This window comes from Ctenocephalides felis, unplaced genomic scaffold, assembly GCF_003426905.1.
Source record: "Ctenocephalides felis isolate EL2017-DRISC unplaced genomic scaffold, ASM342690v1 CF-g0.4_SCAFFOLD_01170, whole genome shotgun sequence".
NCBI classification, from domain to species: Eukaryota; Metazoa; Arthropoda; class Insecta; order Siphonaptera; family Pulicidae; genus Ctenocephalides; species Ctenocephalides felis.
Genome location: NW_020537324.1, coordinates 38110215 through 38122655, shown reverse-complemented (window position 1 = coordinate 38122655; position 12441 = coordinate 38110215).

The following is a 12441-nucleotide window of genomic DNA, read 5'->3' as shown; positions in this document are numbered from 1 at the left end:
CGTCGACAAAAATTTGTATCCGCACACACACACATACGCACATACACACACGCACATACATCAATTTTTTTTAAAGTATGCCAAAATATTCAAAAACCTTTGAAATGTAAGGATATATAAAAAATTTCATTTTCGATTTTTTTGCGATTACTATAACTTACACTACGGGAAGTTAATAAAAGCTTTCTGAATCAGTGTTGCACAGAGGTCACAGTTTGTAAACTTATACAAAATTATTTATGATATCATACATGGTCTGTTCAAAAAGTTTTCGGAATTTTCGTTTTTTCAAAAAAATATTTATTTATTCGTCTACATTAATGTGGTCCCCTTCAAAGTAGTCCCCCCCAGATATAATACACTTATGCCAGCGTTTTTTCCAATTTTCGAAGCACCCTTGATATTCACTTTTTGATATGTCCTTGAGCACTCTCAGCGATTTTCTTCAATCGAGGAAAACCGCCGTCCTTTCATGGGTCTCTTCAACTTTGGGAATAGGGAAAAGTCACACGGAGCCATATCTGGTGAATTTTTGCACTTTGCAACACTTTATTTCATTTTTTACGCAAAATTTAATACAAATTCTTTGACTTTTCAATTCTTCCATTGTAAAAATCGCCGAGCTCAGAAAAACACGTCGAACCTTAGCGACTACCACAGACAAAGTAAACAGTGAATATAGCTGAAAATTTCATCATACTTTAGGGGCATGTATACCAACACAATAAAAAAAAATTTTGACAATCAGACACTCCAGACCCGCGAAATTTAATTATTAGTAATTCCGGGTACTTTTTGAACAGACCTCGTATAGGCATGAAACAAAAGTAATGAGCACAGTACGTTCGAAAAGGAAAAATATGCAAAAGTTTGTGCAGTATAAAGTTGAAAATGGGAGGAGTACATTATAAGCCGCAACCCAATACTCGTTCTAAAATGGAAAGACGAGCGAGATGTTTGCATGATGTCAACAAAACATGAAACAGCCGAAATGACTTCTCAAGGATCCAATCGCACTCTAAAGGCAAATTGTATACAAAGTACAATAAGGGAATGAATGTAATTATTCTCCAAGTTCAAATATCAGCATGTTTTCCAATAATGAGAAAATACATAAAATGATTTAATTTTTTTATCTGTTTGATGGAAAACACTGAATCATAGCAATAAATAATGTCATTTTGACTACAGGATTGACTTAGCTGAATCTCTACTAAAAAAAATTTCAAAACGGATTAACAAGGAACGAGGCTTCCGTAAATGCACCACACAGACTATGCTCTAAATTAAGACCGCCAAAACATGGTACAGTTTGCATAGCAAATATTTCACTTGCGGCTTAGATCACCGTCCGCGGGCTATGCCCGTAATATTTCGGGCTTAGCCCGCGTGGATCGAACCATCGAACCCGGATCTAGTTGGTGCTGGACCGCGTCCGTACCGATTACGCCACCACCTAAGTCAGATTTGAGAGACCATAATCATCAGTTCGACTTTCGTGACCAACTCTCCACTATCGAATAAGGTTTACTGTGCAGTATATGTAATGAATGGATGTTTATATTCAAAAAAGGATTGCTCAGCAGTATTCCTCGACATATTTATAAAATTGTTCAGTAGAGCCACTATTTTTAATAGATAAACTTTATCTTGAAAGAAGATAATTTTATGTCGACGGAAATATTAACGAGCGGTCCGTCAAAAGTTGCTCGCGTGCTTTAACCGCTTCATTTACCAGTCAATATCTAAATTTACGGGCCCAAAGCGACACTAATTGTAAGGTCAGTCGCACGCAGTGACAAACAACTTTGCTCAGCGTTCGAAACTGAACAAATCACAAAATTCCTATCTAAACGCACGTGTGCGGTACAATTAACTTAGCAAGTTGTTTGATAAATAATTACGATGATTCTTAAATAAAAAATAAAAATTTATTATTAAAAGTATATAAATTTATACATATAATTATAAATTTATATATTTGCGCAAAACGTACAATGTCACTATCACTACCACCTATGTCCGGCACAAAAATGTCAACATAGCTTCCCAACTACTATAAGAGCATCTGGACATGTCTGCAAAGTGGCTTTCTTTATGAAAAATTGAGACCAACGATTGCCAAATCTGCGCAGCAAAGATAGCGTGAAATATCTTGGAGTTTACCTAGATTCTAAATTGAATTGGATAGTTCACCACATTAAGAAAAAATAGCAAATTGATGAATTATTTAAAACATTATTAGTTTGCTAAATAAGCTCTCAGAATTGTCGTCTAATAAACTTTTATAAGTGTGTACTCAAACCGTCTGCACTTACGGCATTCAGCAATAGGGCACTGTCAAGAATAGTAATATTCAAATTATTTCAATAATTCATCAGAATAGTAACACAAATACGATTACTGAAGAGATGATAAAGTCAGAAAATTACAAAAAAAAAAATTGATGAAGACTTCAATGCCTCAGAAGCCGAATTCGACTTTAATACATAAAAATGTTCATAACTTATATTAAATTATTACTCTTACTATTTGATTTTCATAGTTATTTATTTTTTTCGTTTACACGTAGGGGAGGTAGGGGAGCATTGGGCACTTTTTTACATAAATGTTAATAAAACTGGTATTTTTTATCATAATCAAAATTTTATTCCTAATATAGGGAGCACACATATTTGGTAGTAATTATTATTCAGAAAAGTTTCAATATTGTAATTAGTTTCAAAGTTACAAGAGATCTTCGAACACATGTCCAAAGTGCCCAAACCTCCCGGCGGTCGGGAGGTTTGGGCACCCATGTAGGGAGGTTTGGGCACTGTATTTAATATGCACGAAATTGCTTTACTATACTACTAGGCTTAAGTATTATATAACATTACTATAAAAAATTGTAATACAAACATTTTTTCTTATCATAGATTTTAGAAAAATTTAACAATGTGACTTAGAATCAGTACTGCACGATGTTAGACTTAATTAAACTTTAAAACCTAAAATTATATTTTAAGCTGCCACGTTTCATCCATGTCGTTGGTGTAGGCAATTTTGTCTTTATATCCTCCAGGAGGACACTGGCTACGTCCTCGATGTCAGGAAATATAAAAGTATTTCTTAACTTACTCACTCTCATAAATTTTACAGTTGCCATCGTCTGATTACCATCTTCGATTATTCCAACATAATGGTAGACAGTTTTTTTGGTGTCAAATTTCACCATCAGCCGTGATTTAATGTAACTTATCAAAGAAATCTGCAAGAACGTGTAAGTATCTGTGTTATCTTTTTCTTTTATGTTTAATGAATATTATATTTGCCTGTAAAGTAGGTTTCTACATTTGATAAAAATAATCTTATTCTAATTTATTTGAAAAGTGAGGTTATGGGGAACATTGGGCATGCCCAAACCTCCCTCCTACCTGCGTGCCCAATGCTCCCCATAACCTCACTTTTCAAATAGATTAGAATAAGATTATTTTTATCAAATGTAGAAACCTAATTTACAGGCAAATATAATATTCATTAAACACAAAAGAAAAAGATAACACAGATACTTACACGTTCTTGCAGATTTCTTTGATAAGTTACATCAAATCACAAATAAAATATTTACTTCTGTACGCACCAAACCGTTACGCGCATGTAACTTGACAACCAAGTGAAATAACAGCCGACACTTTAGATAAGCGGTGTTGCTAGTGAATAAAGAATAAAGTGCTGTGGTAGAAAACAAAAAATATCTATGGAAGTTTTGGAGAAATGAGGGGGTGCCCAAACCTCCCGACTGCCCAATGCTCCCCTACTACTTCTATTATTGATAATTTTTATTATTATTTGAATAATTATAGTTATAATTGTTATGAGTTTTGATTTTACTTTTATTTATAAATTCGTATTTTTGGAATATGATTTGTTTATATTAATAAATATAACATAACAAAAAATAATATTTTACAAATAACTTTAAATACTTTTGCAACTTTCAATCCTGTATATTTTTCCTCCCTTCATTTGTCGTATGCTCCCTTTATTTAATTCACATGCGAATAGTACTCAAAATCCTGTATGAAATTACGAAACTCTCACTCGTTGCCAATATTTGTGGTATTTATACTTTCCGTTTAATTAATTAATCACGTGTAAAAATAATATTAAGTGTATGTTCACCGAAGTTTACCTACTTGTAGTGATAGTATCCATACATCAAATAAGGGTAAAATTGCGTACGTATATTATCAATTTATCTATCTCAATAGTTAGAATAATTAATATATTGATTAATAATCGTATTTTGGAAATTTGTATATATATTCCTAAATTAATTAATAAAATAAAAAACTGAATTGAAAACAACTATTGTTAACTCATGTAACGTAATATGTATCTATATTTGCTACGTATTTAATTTTTTATAATAGATACTAATGTTACAAATTAATAATAATAAATATTATAAACCAGATTTAGCTGTACTGATAGCTTAAAAAGAGCATAATTGATAAAAATACAAATATCTAAGCCCTTGCGTATTGTTATACAGTAGAACCTCGATTAACCGGACTAATTGTTGTCGATAGGCATCCGGATAATCCAATGTATGAAGTATAATGATGTGTATTTTTAAAAAATAACAAATACATGCATAGATATCAACGAAAATCAATGTTCTATAAGAAATTAACATTTCCTTATGTATGTACTAGAGATGGGTAACTCACTCCGGAGTTATCACTCCGATACAACTCCTCCCTCGGAGTGAATCCGAGTGGAGTTGTCCCATCGGATTTGTCATATCCGACTTCTCTAAACTGGTACTAAATCTGTTACTGCGTTTTTGCTTTGGGAAGGAAGCTGTCGCTTTCTCGTCTCACAGGCAGTTTTATGACATTTTAGGTATACGTTTTTTTTTCAGAAAATACAAAAATATTACTTCAAAGATACAGAACAATAAAATTGTGTTCAAGTGTTAATAGCTCAAATATATAATTTATTGAATAGTAAGGGGTCATATTTCTAACTATGACAATCTTTGGCCGTGAATGACGGCAATCAGGAATATACGAGGTGTGGCAATTAAGTAATGAGACTGATTCCATAAAAACCGTATAATTCAAAATTATTTTACAACTCTGTCATCCCCTTCAAAGTAGTACCCTTGGGCAGCTATACAACGATTCCAGCGCGTTTTCCATGCTTCGTAACATTTCTGGAAGGCTTAGAGTGGGAGGTCTGCTAGTACCTTCGTCACGGCCGCCTGGATGTCCTCAATTGACTCAAAATGGGTTCATTTCACCACCGATTTTGTTCTAGGGAACAAAAAAAGTCACTGGGTTACATATCGGGCAAATAAGGTGGTTGTTGCAACACGACGATCCCTTCAGAGGCCAAATACAGGGGCACGCTGAAGGCGGTGTGGCACGGCGCCTCGTCATGATGTTGGATCCAGTTACGGGCGATGTCTGAGCGCACCTTGTTGAATCGTTTTCGCAGTCTTTCGAGTGCTTGGCGATAGTAGACTTGATTTACGGTTTGTCCCGATTAAACACAAATTCTTTGTGAACGTTTAACAGGTATTAAAACAGACAATAATCACCGTTTTCACTTTCCTCGTTTTCCACGTTATCACACCCCTCCTTAAACTCCTCATGTAATCAAAACACCTGGGCATGACTAAGAGGACTATCATTCTGCATATTTACAATTTTAGCGTACGTTTCCGAAGCTGTTTCGTCAAGTTTTACCCAAAATTTTATCGCGCTTTTTTCGTTTTTTCCATTTTCGTGACGAGCACCAGGTATATACGTTTACTCAACAAGGCAGAGGAGAGGAGGCAAACTAAACAAGCCAGATTTATGGCAAATATATCAATGAAGAGGGGAAGGATGCCGGGAGAAGGAAAAGGCAATTTTAAGGTGGTAGGGTTACCACAATCGCGGCAATATAATCAGTCTCATTACTTAATTGCCACACCTCGTACATACCGAAAAATACACGAAACAAAATACATTTAATCTGGTTTTTCCAGAGCCTGAAATAACAATACTTTAGAGTGCAAAATATATCAGTGACGTCAATAGTATTTGAGCAGCAAAAAATATATAGTATTAAATTTTAACTTTTACACAATTATATAATTGTGTAAAAGTAATAATATGCTAATCGAACTACCCGATATAATATTAATTCTCGAATGGAAATTGCAGAAGAAAAACTCAAAAAGCAGAAGTATTATTATTTGGTGAAAATATTTTATGATAAATGTTTTGCTTTTATTACAAAGTTTACTACATTATTTTTATATAAAATTAATCCAAAAAATCAATTAATTTCTCGCCAAAAGAAAATAATTAAATTGAATTTGATTCCAAAGTTTTGCGTTTTTACTTTGGTCAACACTGTTAAAATTACGAGTCATTGAGTCGATCATGTGGTCGACCAAAAAATTTTACAACTCGTCATTTATTTGTGATTTTTTTAGAAAAATTATGTTATTGATATTTTTTAATTTTATTATGTTCACAAATTTTCATTTCAAAAATTAAATGGGATTTGACAAATCCTCAGATGTATAAACAACGCACTATAGAACACATTTGTGTCTAGTATTTCGGTTTCAAAGTTGACGGAGTCGTGGAGTTGTTAAGCGGATATAACTCCTCCCTGAAACGGAGTCAAATCCGAGTCGATCCGGCTTCGGATATGATAAGCCCATCTCTAGTCTGTACATATATATTTTCTTAGATTATATTACATACAGATACTAAACTGCAGCATAAATTGTGCAAAAGTTCGAATTGTAGGTATGTACATACTTATAACTCTATCGCAGTTGGTAGTCCGGATAATTGCGAATCCGTATAACTGAGGTCCGGATAATCGAGGTTCTAACCTTATATGATAATATACGATACGTGCGGGGCACGGTGGATTTTTCTAAGCCTTCGTAAATGTCTTTTTAATTTGAGCTTTAATGTTTAATAAAATGCAAAGTTTCAATAAAAATCTCGCTTATTTTCTCTTCAATATGAAAAAAAAACTATTCACAGTTTTTAAACACTATAAAACAATTCTTGAATTTGAAACAATTCTTGAATTTGATTTATTATTATTTCACCAATATATTGAATTTTATAAAGAAGAAAACCTTTGAATGATCATTCTGCAAAACTAACCTTAACAAACGATTCAGAAGAACTGAAACACAAGAAAACATAAAATATTATTATTGTATATTCTTTTTTGCGCTATTTGAAGATACAATAAAGAAACAGCTTTATCTATATAGATCGGTTTGTTTAAATAAGAATTGCAGACTTTTAATAAGAACTTCATTATTAGATTATATGTAATATTTTTATATACTTATTTCTTTTTTCGCTTTTGAACCTAGTATATAATTCTATACAATATTTTTCATAATTTTAAAAAATTAGCGTTTGTTCATTTATTCATAATTTCTGTTCATTTTCGAAAAAAACGGGACAATCCGGTACAAAAGATCTAAATCCTGGACTAATATTGTTTTTAGAAAAACCCGGAACACAAGGTGGAATCCGGGGCTATTTATGAAAAACCAATTTGTTCAGTTTTTTATCTGCTATAATTTTGTTCATCATAAAATTTTTGTTTAAAAGCTTATTTTGTAGATATATTTGAAAAAAAAAAAGATAAAAATATGAAACAAATCAAATTTTCAATTGACAATAACATAACATTTTTGAAAACTGTACTGAACATTCTTTTCTTAAAATTATGCTTTCTCTAGATACCCGAGGTTATTTTGAATAAAAATATTCACACCACCGAGAAGGGGTGGAAACCTTCCGTAGGATGGGGGTGGAGTTCAAATCATTTTTCCTTTATAACCTACTTTCCCAGTAAATACAGACATCCAAAGACATCAATAGTTCATTCACAAGAATGATAAATAAAAAGCGTAAATAATGATTATATACATGAAAAATAATTCATATCCTTGTATATCAAAACAAATCAATAAGTAAAAGTTTAAAATTGTAATGTGCCTATATAAGTGATCGTTTGATATTGATGAAAATAAATCACTAACAAAATTAACATCGTGGCGATACATATGATAAATCAGTTTTTTATATATCATTAACTAAATATAGTTCATAATGCAATATTTATAGTGCAACGATTGGGCTGCAAAATACTTAAAAAAAAATATATATATATATATATATATACATATATACATGTATATATTCTTGAAATGTTAATTGGCTGTAAATTAAAATTTCAAGAATATGTCTCAACATCGAACAAAAAAATCTAAATCATATATAGATGTATATATATAATTAAATTCCGTATTATATATATTCAGTATAACGTTTCGTCTTAAGAAGGTTGATCATAATATTAGGTCATCATAATAATTAAACATAATATTAATTAACATATTATGTTTACTGCAGTGTGAAATGGCAATGGAAAATAAAAAACACTATTGTTCACTGGATCGTGTTGGAGTTCAACTCAGCTCAAGAACCTGCCCTAATTCCACTCTATACATATATGTGTAACGTTCTTCGATACACATTTGCAAAAGTAAGATATATTTACTAATATGTTAGCCATAATTCTTAACAGGTAATAACATCACTTAACCCTAAAATTTGACAGTTGGACAGGAAATTTAATGGGAATATATGTGTATATACATATATATATATATATATATATATATATATATATATATATATTTATACACGACAGCTGTTGATATAAAAAATGTTACTTCTTCTGTATCATTATGTGTGAATATAATTACAAATATTAATAAATACGTTAAATTGAATAAATACCTGCAATTAAAAATCAGGTGTCTAAGTCTATATAATTATATAATATTATCAAATCATCTATCCATTGGCATATGGTGCAACAAAATTGTCTTTGCTTACAACTGCATTTCACATCATTTTATAACAGTTTGCAAATGCAAACGATGCACATGCACTGCGCAATAATGCGATCGTATTGCCAGAGTTGACAATTTATAAATTGAAGTTTTATTTCAGGATACGAAACATAGATAAAATAAGTGTATAGGAAACTTTATACTAATATTTATTGACTCATGTGAATAGATAAAAGAAGGGTGGGTACTCTTCTTTTATCTATGGGTGGGTATACGGGGGTGATTCATAGACCTTATATAATCATAGACCTTATACAATTTCATTCATATAAGGTCTTGGCCGGTAATCACGGAACAAACATCTGTAATCTCGTTTTTAGTTCCCTCTCCCTCGTTTGGAGCGCTGGTAGCGCTACAAAACGGGCTAAAGAAAATATTCGAGAATCTAATATGGCGGAATAATATTTTAGTGTCAAAGTGTCGATTGTTTGTTAAAAGTTTATAACAAATATCATGTCAAAGTGCGGTGTACAATAATGCGGAACATCAACAAATATGCGAAAATGGTGTATTTCCTGCAGAAAAAGACGTAATATGTAAAATGATTAGTAAAATAACTGGAGCCCGGGCTGAGCACTGATGGTGAGAACTAGGTGAATAAGTTTTATCAATATGTACACAACAAAATACTCGCATCTATTACTAGAACTTCTGATATAATTTTTTATTGTAGCTCAATAACTGAGACATTTAACAGTATCAATGCTAGGAATTTTAAGGTTATAAATACAAGACACCCGTCTTACTAAATCCCTTTCTGGAAGCTATGTTATTGAAAAATTATTCTTTTTTAACACTTTTTTGTATTGTTCTGGCAAAACTGAAGATGGAGAAACCGTCCCTGAAAGGTGAGTTATTTAAAAATTTTATACTACAAATTAAGTTCGTAGCAAATGATTCTAGATATTTTTTTCAGCAGAGGTTCTTAAGCACTGCAGAGACCAGATATGCAAAAAACAAAATTTATACCATATAACAAATGTATTGAGAAAAGAAGTCAGAAGGATAAATATACAAAAAAAATATTGAGGCAGAAGTTACAAGAAAGTGTCAAATGTGCTGACAATTTTGCTTATCTCCCAGCAACATTAAATAAGAGGGCTCGTAATTTTATATTAAGGCAACTAAGAGAACATACAAAGAAGCGAAAAGAAAGAGAATTTACACTTGATGATAAAATTCTTGCTTTAACTCTGCATAAAATTTCTCTAAGAGGTTATTACTTTTGGAGAAAAATATTTGTTCTGCCTGCTCCTCAAACATTGAGAAAGTTGCTCTCAGCAATTCCCTTGTATAGTGGTATTAATGAGACCCTTTTCCAAACATTGGGTTCAGCTATGGCACAGAAAAAATATGTGAATAGCAAAAACTGTATTCTGATGTTTGATGAAATATCATTATCATCTGCATTCTTTAACGACTGTAAAAATGATGATATTGTTGGTTTTCAGGAACTGGCAAATGGTAGAGAAAATTTATTTTCTGATCATGCTCTTGTCTTTTTCAAATCAAATAGTTGATACTTGAACTGTTCATATTTTTTGTGATTGTTTAATGAATGTGTTTTTTTTTTATAAATCTATAGTAATAAATTTGTTAAATGTTGTTAAATGTTTTAGCAAATGTAGAAATTGTAAATAAGTGGCTACTTCATGGAGTATATTTTGCTAAACAGTTTATTTCTGTTTATTATTGGTGATAATACATTTAACAGATGCCGAGAAGAATATAGATCATGAATTGTACAATAATTTACCGGATAACAGCAGAATAGTTTGCAAATGACATCCCCTTATAGTAATTTATTTTAGTAAGCTGTTGATATGCTTTTCAGATAAAAGTAATTTTGGTTTTGTTCTTTAATTTATTGGCAAATGTGTTTGCATATAACTTTCTTGAACTTTTGCCAGTTACTGTTATGAGAACATAATGATTTCTTTTTCTTTGTGATAATGATGATAATGATATTTTGATCAACATTTAAAAGCAGATTAACGCAATGTGCAGAAAAGGTTTTCAGATAGAGACTATACATAGATTTAATGTAACTTATCATTATTTGATTGAGCACCAAGATGAATATAAACAGAGTTAATTTACAGGAATATCTTAGGCATAAATGTTATTCCTTATTTTCGAATATGTTTCTCTTTTTTGATTGCAATATAAATTTATGACCTTTTTGAATTGTTGTTGCTGGGATTTTAAGTTAACTTTTGAGCGCATGAAGAGAGATTTAGTAACTTCTATCTCTTTTGTTTGGTATTTATTATTCGGATCAATTCTCAATACTTTAGTTATATGGTATAGATAATGTCTAAATTATATTTAAATTTTCTCTAGAAAAAAATATATAATTTAGATAGTTTTTTGACATGAAAACACACACACACACACACACATAATAGGAGTCTGTGCCTTAGGGCAGGTCTGTGAGCTAAAAACTCAATCTCAATTGAGGGAAGAATAGTGTGTGATATGAAATGGCCATTTCATTTTGCAGTGCTGCAATTGGGCTATTTTTGAATACAAGAAAGCGAGGCTTGGACACACCACCCTGTCCACACAAGACATTGAACAACCATATGTACATATATATATATATATATATATATATATATATATATATATAAAACGTTTCTAACAGTGTCAACATTAGATCAGATCACAACCTATTACATGATTCATATTTAAATTTTTTACACTTTTTGACAAACAATTAATATCGACTTCCTTTTAAGATCAACAATTTAAGTATTCACACCCTGACATATAAAAACACACACATACATCTCAATCATCTCTCGTTCAAGTTATTACACGTGTTACAAAGAGCACACCAGTTTCATTTAGTTAATTTTCGTAAACCAATCGAACAACATCCAGAGAACAATATTATTTGTTTTTCAATAATAATTTTAAACTAAAAGACAAAGTTTTTTAGTAATTTTGATTTACAAAATCTAATTATTCGGCGGAAAATTAACTCACAAAATCATTTTGTTAAAAAAGCTTGTTTAGTGAAAAAGTGCTAACAAATATTCAAAACATACAGGTAATTAATTCAACGTTGTCATTTAACCTTTTCTTAAAAAATGTCCATAACTTTCAAAAAAATTTTCTATTATGTTTAATATCCTGTTTCGATAATCCACTCATTTATTTTTATCATTTTTATTTTGAACATATTATCATATTTCTGTACATTATTATATTTTTTACAATTTAATTCATTATTTAAGAAAAATCTATTTTCTTTCCTAAACATATTGTTTGCAAAAATCTCATCAAGATCATGTTTCTTGACAGATGTCCTGAAGATGGAACGTACCTAGTTCCGAAACGTCGACAATAACAAATAATTAAATAAAGAAATTGTTTTTTTAAAAAACTTTTCTTGTTTTTTATTTTGTATTATTTTTGGATTCTGTTCGAAACTCTACAAAAATATACACAAATCCAAGACTCTACCATTCAATATATATATAATATATATA